This window comes from Amblyomma maculatum, chromosome 1 (assembly GCF_055883805.1).
Source record: "Amblyomma maculatum isolate TAMU_Amacu chromosome 1, ASM5588380v1, whole genome shotgun sequence".
NCBI lineage: Eukaryota > Metazoa > Arthropoda > Arachnida > Ixodida > Ixodidae > Amblyomma > Amblyomma maculatum.
In genome coordinates this window covers 360,805,052-360,814,900 of record NC_139344.1, presented here as the reverse complement: position 1 = coordinate 360,814,900, position 9,849 = coordinate 360,805,052, and positions in this window count along the sequence as shown.

The window sequence follows — 9,849 nt, the reverse complement described above, 5'->3', positions numbered from 1 at the left end:
CGGAGGAAGCGGCGATCGCCCTAGCATGCGTTAGTACGAACGCGAAGGTGATCATCAGTGACAGCAAACTAGCAATAAGGAATTTCTGCAAAGGCAAAGTATCACACTACGCGTTGAACATATTATCGAAAAGCAACATAGACAGAGGGATCACCCTAACCTGGGCCCCCGCTCACACCAACATACCAGGAAACGAAGCGGCCAACGCCCTTGCCCGAGCGCTCATTATCCGGGGGGGGACGCCGGCCTCAACCTAACTTTAAGGTCTAGACGCTCGCGACCTACAATGAAGTCATTGAGCACTACAAGTTAGCACGGCTGAAATATCCACCCCCAGATAGGTCCCTCACATCCACAGAGGCAGTCACCTGGCGCCGCCTGCAAGCCAAGAACCACATGTCTCCCAGATGGAGATACCTCACGCAAACTGGAAATCCGGAGGACCAATTCTGCAGATTATGTAGCGATATAGGAACTTTAAAACATATCCTCTGGGAGTGCAGCCACTCCCCGGGCTACAATTTATTCAAGGACGCAGAAGCATGGGAGACCGCGCTTCATAGCGAAGACCCGGCGACACAGGCCAACATTGTCCGTCTGCAACCGAAGCGGCGAACCGCTTTGTCTACTAGCCCCTGCCTCTTGGGGTGACATCGGGCTCCCTGGACGCCTGCGAGCGGTGCCGGAGCTCCGGTGTCGCCTCTTCCGGACAATAAAAGTTTTCACCACCACCTGTGCCTTCACGGCTTGCGTCTGGCAGCCGTTGGACAGAGCAGTTTGTGACAATAATTGGCGTCCTGTGCTCATTCCACACGCCTGGCGGTGTCACCAAGAATCACATTATGTTATATGTTTAATTTTTCCTCCGCAGTAATGGATAGGTGAATTTCCAAGTGCGCTTTGCCATACAAAAATCTTTCCCAAACCAGGATGGAGGATCTGCCTTTAAAAGATTTGTGAGAGCTACTGAACAGGCGCCAATAGTGTGGATGCAAAGTACTTTGAAAGAATCAAACAAAAACGAGCTGTCTTTCTATTGGTTGCGGTGTGAACGTATAATAGGCCAACTTGTTTTGGGTGATACTGCTATGTGGGGACGTGCACTTGCGGAATTTCACAGTGCCACACTGCCACATGGCAATATCTTATATCCCTTTCCCCAGCGGTGCAGCACTTTCTCGTCAGTTATTTTAGTTTTGGAGCAAGTGTAGTTGAGGTGTGCTCCGCCATACCTCAAGAACAAGAAGGTCCCTGAACAATTTCTTTTATTCTTATAACAACTTTACGACTGCCACAACTACCAATAACTTACATACGGGAGAGCAAAGAAACGTGAGGAGCAAAAAACGAAAAAATGCGCTCACGCCTCAAAGTAATTATAGCGTGGAAGGTACTAGCACGGAAGCAGCGAATATTTCTCGTGCATTGCAAAGCAGGCTTGAAATCTAAGTACGTTTAATGAGAATAGCACACTACAGGAATAAAATAAACTTGGCAGGCATCAACGGCAACACACACACACAAAAAAAAGAGAAGGCGAATAAAAACTGCAAGGCTTCTGGGCCGAATGAGCAGAAGTTGATGCCTGGGAATGGTAGGCCTTCGAAAACAAGCCTGTCATGGTTTGCATAAGCCCGTTAATCTTTATTTCGCTGACAGCTTGGACGAACAGATCCGTACCAACGTCGTCGCCTGACTGTCATGCGCGGAGTGCTCACAAGTGAAGATTTCCCCGGAGTACTTCTTCCTGTTCCTGCGGGCCCAGGCTGCTATTAATGCGCTCGGGATGCAGGCGAATGTGCCACTTCGAGGCTTATAATGGTGGTGAGCTTCAAACTTTTGTTCAGCCAGAAAAACATTAACGCCAAAATTGTTGGAGAGTGACAGTAGCCTCCGTTTCGCTCATCATTAACGCTTTTTTTCTGAAGGAGTAAATTTTCTGCATTTGCAAAACGATGCTTGATTTGAGTAGGTTTTTAGTCAAGAAAATAATGTATTGGTTTTGCATGCATTCGGGCTCTTCGATAAAAATTGTCTATTATCTTATAATGTCCACTCGATCATGACGATACTACAGTCGGTATGATTAGGAAGAATAGGCTGCTATTGTCACACTAGCCTTCGCTAATAATAATAATAAAATAAATAATAAATTGGTTCACAGGAAGGGAAAGGCGCAGTAACTGTCACACTTGCTCTGTGGACACCCGAACCGCGCCGTAAGGGAAGGGAGGAAGGTGGGAATGAAAGTGGAAAGAGAGAAAGAGGAGCCGTAGTGGAGGGCTACGGAGTAATTTCGACCACCTGGGGATCTTTAACGTGCGCTGACATCGCACAGCACACGACGCCACTTCGTTTCGCCTCCATCGAAACGCAGCCGCCGCGGTCGGGTTCGAACCCGGGAACTCCGGCACAGTAGTCGGGCGTCTTACCACTGCACCACCCCGGCGGGGCAAGCCTTCGCTAGCAGAGATCTGTTCCTCTAATAAAAAAAAACAACAACACTTTTTTGATATTCAGGCAGGGAAATGTTCTCTTGAAAGCAGTCTCCAGAACTATGTTCCTTTCTATCAATGGCGGCATTCAGGTGAATTCAATGCGCTTGTGGGGCTGTGGAGCTGGTTACGAGTGACAACGGCGACGACGACGCGTTTGATGTGGTTTGAGTATATGCAGCTAGTTCACCACGCTTTAAAAAAATGTCTCGCATGTGCTGAAACGATGCCATTCGAGACACTTTTTTTAAAAGCGTGGTGAACTAGCTTTCTATACGCAAACCACATCAAAATGTGAGGCTTTTCTCTGTGAGTGTGTGAATTCTCGGTTACTGTCTATGTAACCATGCAGTTCGGTGTGGGCGCTCGCATTATTAATGAATTATCTTTGCAGGGCGTACCGTGAGTGGTAACGTCTCTCACTTGAGCTCTGAAGCGTTCCTTTCATAATTTATTCACAGGAATGGAAATGCACATTATCTGCCACATTTGTTTCTGTGGACACCTGATTCACGCTGTAAGGGAAGGAAAGAAAGTGGGAGCAAAAATGGAGCTGGTTGTTGTGGCTGTAGGAAGAAGGAAACGAAAATGCACGGGCCTGCTATTGGCTCTGTAGGTGAGCCACCTCCGCTGCCTCGTGCGGACAGAAGAGAGAAAAAAAGAAAAAGAAGAGTGAAAGAAAGACGCGCGCCCAACAGCCATCGTACACCACTTAAGCGGTGGCGGGTGCAATGACGGCCTACAACAGATAGAAATTCGGTGGCTGGCTAGCCCCCGCCGCAAGCGGCGTTGACCTGCCGTCCCAGCCCCGTAGGGCCAGGAACACCTTCACCACCTCCAACTCCTTTCTTTTCTTTTTTTTTTTTTGCGCAATGTTTCGCACTGATGAGGGCTATAGTAAAGAAAACGAAAATATTCTGCTACATTATTGTTTTTTTTTTGTATTGATTATTGACACAAGCTTCTAATTCCGTGCACTGTTGTGTGGGTCTCGTATTTTATGGGGCTGCACACTTTTATTACATAAATTTCTTTTGATTTTCTTCCCGGCTGTTCGTAACCGAAAAAGGAACGCTACTTTTGGAGAAGCCGCTTCGACAGATGAATTTAAATACGTTTGTCGTCTTCCGATATTATTGCCAGACGAGCCCAAATGCTGTGTTGATTCCCTGTCGAAGAAAGTCAAGTAAATATACATGATCCAAAGCGAATTGAGGGACCACATATTCGTGTACATAATCGCACGCACTAGCGAAATGGTGTTAGAAGTGTGAAGCTCAGACGACTAGTTGGAAAAGAGGTCTTAGCGATGACTTTATCGCACTTTGAGTTTGTCTTGTCGCAAAACACAAAATTATTGTTTACCATTCTTTTTCCCCACTAAGCTACTTTTACTGCGGGGCACAACAACCCCTGCCAACAGGACCGATACACACATTACAATAAATAGCCGTACGCGTACCGTTACGTGCTGATTGTGACGCACGCAGGAGGACAATATTTGCGAACCTGACCTCGGGCCAGTTGCAATGTAGATAATTTAATTAATGCATCCTTCTATCAAACAACGATGAAAAAAAAAAAAAAAAACGGCCCTTAACTCAATGAAATTGCAGGCGTGAAAATACGTCATATCGCTAATAACGCAGGGAAAGCAAAACCGTGGTAACCACCACATTACATAATATTATGGTAGCCAGATGATACGGTACATAAATGTATTAAATTATGAACATCTTACACCTCCTAAAAGCGTACTCTGCATTTCTAATCAGCCTAGATTGATCTTTTTTACTTGCATATTATTTCATTTTCAAGCCTGCACTCTTAAAGACATAGACACAAACATGTACCTCGTAAATGTATTTTCCGCACTTCTTTTTGCTTGTTTACCTTCATTGCACTGTGGTTTCCTGCTTCAATACCTATTTTCGTTCTGTGCCTTAAAGGAAAGTGAACTTGCCCTGAGTTTGCGCGAGGTAAAATTTCGGGGGTCCAGGCGGCCGAATTTTGAGGGTGCGGGCAAGCACTCTCTGGTGACATGTTCCGCGGACATATCTGTTATACTCACGAGTTTAAATAACGAAGGACTGCATCACTGCATGGGCGCTGCTCATTTCACTGCCTGGGGTCGGTATATATGCGCCCGGACAATGTAAAGTCGTGGCATCTGCGGTCAGCTCCGAGCGCGCTGCCGGACCTAATCGCGGAGGCAACGGCACAGCACACTGGCGCCTTTTACGTTTCGCTTCTATATGCGAACGTGGCTGGCACGGTTAGGTTCGAACATTAATTGGTACTTCGGTTAAGGCACTCCGAAAGTTGTGTATGATGCCTTCAATATTACATTCCCAGCGGCGGATGGTCTTTGCCCACATCGATGGAGGCTAAAGGAAGCCGCCGCGTGCGTGGGTTTAAATGAAGCCCTCCATTTTACAGGCCAAGTTGCTTTATCGCTAACCCTCATAAGCAAGACCAAATAAACTTAATTAGCGCGAACACGCCGGCGAGAACACGCAAGTTCTCTATTCCACAAGCTCCTGCTCGCAACGCTGGGCGAAAGAACGGTTGCGGACAAGTTTCTGCAACCATGTGGTTCAGGCTACAAGCACGCGGCAGTCACCTTAGCCATCATACGTTAGTGAGCGTCCACTTCGAAACAGCTCTTCATGATGTTTTCCACAGAAAGCTCATGCTCCCTAAGCGGACTAAACAGGCAGCATACCTGCCACTCAGGCAGACATGATCGTGCTCTTTGCTCCGTGACGCCGAGCCCGAGCCTGGCCGAAGATTGCAAGATAGCGAACGAAACTGAAAAGTTCACTTGCAGTAAGCGTCAGCACGAGCACACGGCGACCCGTTTACGCGCGGGATGACGAAAGTGGCGCGAAGCGCTTCATCACGATAAGCCATGGGCGCGTTTCCCGATGGCCACGAATCAGAGCGCCTTATCAGCAATACGACTTCGTTTTGTTGCGCTCCTTAGTGCTCTTCCTTTTTTGTCTCGCTTAAACGAAACGAAAGCTCACAGATTTCGAAGCTCCGTTAAAATGGACTATGGCGACTGCGACACCTAATTTCTGCAGTCCAGAAGGCAGCGGATAATTAATGTCAGTTAGACGCGAATCAAGGACACGCAAAGTTTGTGCCACTACGGCACCAAGGTAACGTCCTGCAGACGGCCTAGGTAAGTGCTGACGGCTTGGAAACGTTGCGCGTTGTTTCAAATCGCGACGGCTCGTCTCAAGTAGATAGTATCGTTTCCCCAACTCGTGCTAACCAAACCACCTCCACACATTCATGATATGCTGTGGGTTGTCTGTGGGCAGTTTTGTTTGCTCGTTGTTGCAAACTTTTTCGCAAAAGCAGCCCTATAGGAAGCGCAGTCTCTGCTCTAAGCAAAGAACTAAGGGATGCTGGACGCAAGTACCCAGGTTCTATTCTGGTCGCGGCGGCCCCTTTTCGATGGAGATAAAAATCGTGTCTCCCATGCGCTGCGCGAAGTCAGTTCAAGAACACTTCAGGGTCTAAATTTCCCGAGATGTCCACAAAGGCATCCCCAGCCTGTGTCACGTTGCTGTGTTAATTCCTTTAAGACAATAGAAAACCGAATTGTGCAGACATATTAACTGTACTATTGGGCCCATTTTACTCTGTTTGATCTACTATTTGGTCTTTAATTAAAGCTGTACCCTGTTAGGATTCCAATCTATTTTTGAATTGATTATGTACCACTTAACTAAAACTTGTCATCTCAGCATATGATGTATCTGCTCGGTAACTCCTGATATTAGTCGATAATTCATATTATTTGTGTGCATGCGATTGTGGTTGTGTGCATTTTTCACAGCTGTGTTTTATATCTCGTAACTGTCCGTCATTCTAACATAATTCTTCAAAGAATAGATTGTTCAACTCTGGCAAAGTATATAAGTGGGCAGCGAAGAAGCCGCTGCACTGATTGACAATATATCTGGCTTCAAACGCACCATGAAACTGGTGACCAATGCAACGTTGCCCTTGGTATGGTGTGCTTTATGTGGATACTCGCCTGTGGCGCATGGAGCTTTACCAGGCGAGGCAAGTGATTTAAGCGACAGCTTATGTAATTTGCTCGGCTAAAAAGCCGTCGGCGTTGCAGTTGTAGTTGTCGGAACCGCTTGTCGGAAATAATCGGGGGGGGGGGGGGGGGAAGGGGGTAAAAAAATCTTGTCGTAGTAATTTGTCATTGATTATTGGTTGATTGTTGTGTGATATGCAATAACTATTAAATAAAATTGATTGCTTTATGAGCCACAAAATGGACACTAATAGCAAATCTATGTGGGCAGTTCCTACAGTCCACTTTTTTCTTTTAACATAAACAACTTGGTGTACAGATTAGTTAGCATGACCGGTTTTTGCTCTGCAATGTGGCGACCTTTAATGTCAATGTGATATGCGTGAATAAATCGCTTGTGATGAGAAATCTCTGAAAATGCTCAAGTAATGAACTCATACTTGTAACATACCTTGTGACCAACTTATATGTCACGCGCATCTTCGTATTTCTACTCAAAATGTTTAAAGAGTAGCTACTTTAAACAATTCATGCTGCCTTCGGGTTCAGAACTATACAGCGCATTAGTGACAAGAACAAGAAATGGGCACGCACACATAGGCACTGTGTTTCAATCCCTGTTTTTGTCCCTGTCACTATTACACTGTATATTTCGGTATCATGAACCAGCAAGTCAGGCACTATAAATTATCCCCATTGTTTTCTTAATTTTTATATTTCCTCACGTTATTTCTTCAGTGTTACATCCCCTCACGGTTAAGCCACTATCCCAGCTTGCCTTGTGCCTTTTCAGTGATATCGCGTCTTATTTCTTGAAATCACGAAACACACCGTAAATATCGCTTTATCGCCTAGCAAAATGTTATCTAATGATAAAAAGGTATTATTTAAGAAAAATATGCACACGTTACAATGCAAACCCTATTCCAAGGCTTATTCCTGGTGTCAACTCTTACTTTTTGCAATTCGCGGAGATCACGAACATTTATGATTGCATTCGTTCAACTGTTTACTCATATTTGTTATTTTTCGCATTTACGCATTTGTAGTCATATGATTAAACTGTTTGTTTCTGCATAGCTTTTATTATAGGGCAGCATTTGTGCAGCTTCCATTATTTCGAACTCGAGTGCCTCACTACACACAATGGTTGTGGTTCTTAATAGTTGTACGCTTCGGTCTTTCAAGATAGAATTCAAAGCTATAGAAAGCATAATAGGTTGAACTGAGACGTTTTCAAAAGGTTGTTTCCAAAAGTTTGACTTTCCGCAGGATGAAGTATTTGATTAGCTGAAAATAAAAATAAGAACAGCAGCAAGGAAATGTACAATGTTTTCGGAATGTGTAAAACAATGGAAAGCAATGGAAAGTCAAATTTATTTATGTTATTTGAAGCTCTGCCCAACGTTAAGGGATCGATTGTAAAAGTCATATAAGGAAGCGATCAAAACACCATTTAGGTTCTTGCTGTATGCGTACATATGTGACAATTAATTTTTTGTTCTAATTTTGCCGTTCTGTAAGTTTTTATGGGCGCCTGTACACCAACTTTATCCTGCTGTTGTCTCTTTATTTTATTTTCGAGGTCATTGAACGACGTGTCTCAGTAATGAACAATCATCCCAAGAAAACATTTTCATTTTTGGCCTGCTCGTCTGCTTTCGACCACATTTCTTTTTGATGCAAAACCTACATAAACCCTGCCATGATGGTTGTCATGCCCAACTGAAGAGAAGTCATGTCTAAACATTGGATTGCGAACTGAGGCTCACTTTGAACCGCCGTTCACTTTCCTTTGATGCTGTGTATTATCTTCTGCTCATCGTTCTACCTGATCAACATGATTCTAAATATTTCATCCTTCTATTCACGAAAGCCCTGCATGCTTGTTTCCTATAATTGCAAGTACTTCAGCAGCAGCTAGCAAGACAATTCTGAGCAGACGTGGGATCACGTAAACACTAGGCAATATACCTCTCAGTATCCAAGGTATGTCGACGGTGGAAACGAAATGTCTTTCTTTTATAAGAGCTCTTGTAATGCAGTTAATTGCTGCCTCAGAATGAATCAGCATTAGTATTCCCAGCACATAAAAGAAACTGCAGTGTGATTGCACTCAACTGTCAAGCACGTTTGGCTCCCCTGTTAGGCAGTGATGTCGAGCAACAATCGAGAAAATCAACCAAGGAAGTTGAGCACTCCTGTCGAGCAGCGACTTCGAGCAGTGAAGCCATCAAAAAAGCTCAACCACCAGGCAAGTTGGGCACCCCTGTCGGGCAGCGGTGTCGAGGAAAGAAGCCATCAGATAGGTTGAAACAATATCGCCCAGAATACGTGAAACGGTGCTCTAGTTGCATGCATGTTCGACATAAAACCATTACAATTTTGAACGGAACGTTGTTCTATATATTTACTTTTATGTGGAACACTGCCCCACATATATAGGCGGAACTAAAAAAAATGTTCTGCTTACTAAATGAAACTTTATGTAGAACCAGATTAAGGGTGTATGACACTTATGGTTAAGGGTATGATTAAGGGTGTACACACTGCAAGGGTGTATGACATCATTACACTGCTCAATCAGCACCCGAATCCGGCAGCGTCGAAAGTCTATGAAACGTACCGGCTCTAAACCCGCGTACAGAACACCCGCGAGAAGGTAAGCGAATACTTGGCGGAACTTTGCAAAATGCCGACAATTGTGGCTTCGGCAGCGCGTTGGAACGTAACCTGCGGGACAGATTTGTTATCGGTCTGCGAGAGAAGCTGGCTCATCGTGTACACCTTGCTAAACCGTAGTCTCTCACTCTTCAAAGTAGTAGACATCGCTACGTCGGCAGAGTTACGAAACAGAACGTTGACCGCCGCCATGCGAGCGCTTCGGAATCGGTGAAAGAAGTGAATGCAGTTCGTAGCTTTCATGAAGAAAAAACGAAGCACGCCAAGGCAGAGACGCCGCGTAAGTGCAATCGCTATGGCGATAGCTAAAATGACGCTCCTATGTACACACAAAACGTCGACATGCTTTAAGTGCCACAAGTAAGGTTATTTATCCACAGTTTGTTTCGGGGGTGGAAAAGGGAAAAATAACAAAGTTTCAGGCGAAGCGGTGTGGGGAAGCGGGTAACAACAGCATTGAAGCACTTTACATTTTTACAGTAACAAGCGAAGGTACTGTGGTTGAGCCGGTTCAAAAAGCGATGAAGTGCGGACTAGTGGGCCTCGGCATGCAGATTGATACGGGTTCGCCAGTCTTCATAATTCCTGTAGAAACCTAGAGTTGCCATGCTA